Source organism: Nematolebias whitei, chromosome 11, assembly GCF_014905685.2.
Source record: "Nematolebias whitei isolate Nwh7 chromosome 11, NemWhi1, whole genome shotgun sequence".
Lineage (NCBI taxonomy): Eukaryota > Metazoa > Chordata > Actinopteri > Cyprinodontiformes > Rivulidae > Nematolebias > Nematolebias whitei.
In genome coordinates this window covers 47099118-47101451 of record NC_056508.1, presented here as the reverse complement: position 1 = coordinate 47101451, position 2334 = coordinate 47099118, and the positions used below count along the sequence as shown (strand labels likewise).

The window sequence follows — 2334 nt, the reverse complement described above, 5'->3', positions numbered from 1 at the left end:
CTTAACGTCTGTAGTTCTCTTAACATCTGTAGTTCTCTTAACATCTGTAGTTCTCTTAACATCTGTAGTTCTCTTCACATCTGTAGTTCTCTTCACATCTGTAGTTCTCTTCACGTCTGTAGTTCTCTTCACGTCTGTAGTTCTCTTCACGTCTGTAGTTCTCTTAACATCTGTAGTTCTCTTAACATCTGTAGTTCTCTTCACGTCTGTAGTTCCCTTCACGTCTGTAGTTCTCTTCACATCTGTAGTTCTCTTCACATCTGTAGCTGCTAGTTATCTAAACTTTAGGCCTCAGGTACTGAAAATCACAGGTTAGTGTTTAGTTTAGGCTTCATGAGCCCCAGAACACTTTAGCAGTTTTAAACAAGTTTTTGACCTGTTAAAAAAATAAAAGCTTTTCATTTTTTGCAAGGCTTTTTATCCCAGAGCTTCAAATTAAAATCATCTTGCCCTGAGTTATATCATGAGATCTCACTGGACGCAGTGGGGATGACTCTCAGCTACCACCACGCCGAATTTTAGCTCAGTATCTGTAAAGCTGCTGATTCGTGGCCTATTTTTCTGCTTGTCAAGTCGGCTGTGTCCGCCATCTTTAATCAGGCTCTAAATGTTAATTAGCTGTGCACGTTCGTCGTGTGATTTGTGTCTGAAAGTTTTGTTAAACTCGATCCGAACGGAGCTGAGCTCAGCGTGAGCGTTGGGGGTGACTCTCAACTACCACCACACCAAATCTGAACTCCGTTTTAGTAAAATTGATCGAGTTATAGCTGTTTTTGTGTTTGATAGGATCAATCAGTTGTGGCGGCCATATTGAATTGGATTAAACCTTAAAAAGCTGTTGATGCACGTCTGATGATTCTATGAACGTTTCATTAAAATCTAGTGGTTTGTGAGATGTTTTGCTAACAGACACTTCCTCCCACCTTTTATCCTTTCTCCGTTGAGTGATGTTGATACCCTCAGACAGACGGCTTCGGCTGTCCCTCAGACAGACGGCTTCGGCTGTGCGCTCCACACAGTTTGTTGGAGCGCTGAGGAGGAACCGTCCTGATCGAGAGGTTTCGTGTTGTTGAAACACGCCGAGGAGCCCGAGGGCCCGACGCCGTGATCACCACCCACCTCCACCAGAGCTGAAGGGGGAAGCAGCGTAAACAAACGTTCCCTCTGTTAAACACGAACACCTGAAGCCAGAACTGAGCCAGAGAATTTATGATTGTCTGCTGTGTTAGCAAAATATCCCATGAACCGCTGGATGGATTTCAATGGAAGTCAACAGTGCACGCACATCTGTGGCTGACTAACTCTTTGAGTCAGTCCAATTCAAGATGGCTGCCACAGCTGGTGTGTAAACACAATGGCTCTAACTCAGTCAGCTTTATAGCTATTGAGCTAAAACGTGGTGTGGTAGTAGCTGAGAGTCCTCCCCAGCACACACTACAGGCGCTGACATGTTGAAGTCATCTCTAAAGTTTCACACATTATTTTTCCTGCTTTGCAAACTGAAGATGAAGTTGTGTAAGTGAGCAGCTCCGCCGCTGTTGACTCGTCGCAACGCTGAGCAAACACCGCGGTTATAAAAACCACAGGGCATGCTGGGTAAAGTGACACCTGGACGACTTCCTGTTGGGTTTTTCTTTTAATTTCCCTCGTGTTTTCTGTTTCACTTCTGTTTGTGTGTTCCCAGCTGGATCTTTGATGGTGTAACAATCTGAAGGTTAGACAGAAGACTCACCAAACTAGCCCAGAGTGCAGTTTTTGAGCTGTACTTCCTGTTCCGTGACCTTTGGACCATTTTCCCTCTCTCGGTCGCTACCTGTTTCCATGAACCTGTTTGGATTTTATTTGCTCCTCTGTGAGGGTTATTTATTTACTTCAACCAGTATTTGTTGCTTATTAATCCGTTTGTGGTAATCTGTGAATATGAGGCTTCAAAAAGGTCAAAAGGAGTTAATATTTCTTAGATTGAAGAGACCGAAGAGCCTTTTTAACCAAAACAACAAGAGTTGAGTTCACAAGTCAGAATTTATGGATTTTCTCAATTAAATTATACATACAGGCTCAGATTTATACATGCGTTTATCTGAGGGGGCTCAACACAGGAGCCCCCCAGGGCTGTGTGCTAAGCCTCCTGCTCTATGCCCTATACACACACAACTGCTCAACACAGCAACACCATAGTCAAATTGGCAGATGACACTACGGGGGGTGTTGTCCAGTGGGGGTCGATGAGCCCATCTACAGGGACGAGATGGAACAACTGACCGCGTGGTGCAGGAGAACCATCTATTCCTCAAGAACTCGTTTTATTTTTTCCCAAAATTGCTTTGTACTCGG

At 44.2% G+C, this 2334-nt stretch overlaps 2 protein-coding genes across 2 annotated transcripts in view; both read left to right on the top strand.

The window, feature by feature from the left end:
- The window catches only part of LOC119417354 (serine/threonine-protein kinase 38), a 140538-nt gene that overhangs the window by 82204 nt on the left and 56000 nt on the right, over positions 1–2334 (top strand). The gene's annotated exons all lie outside the window — the stretch shown is intronic.
- The window catches only part of LOC119417780 (DENN domain-containing protein 2D), a gene marked incomplete in the record, with an annotated part of 37574 nt that overhangs the window by 483 nt on the left and 34757 nt on the right, over positions 1–2334 (top strand).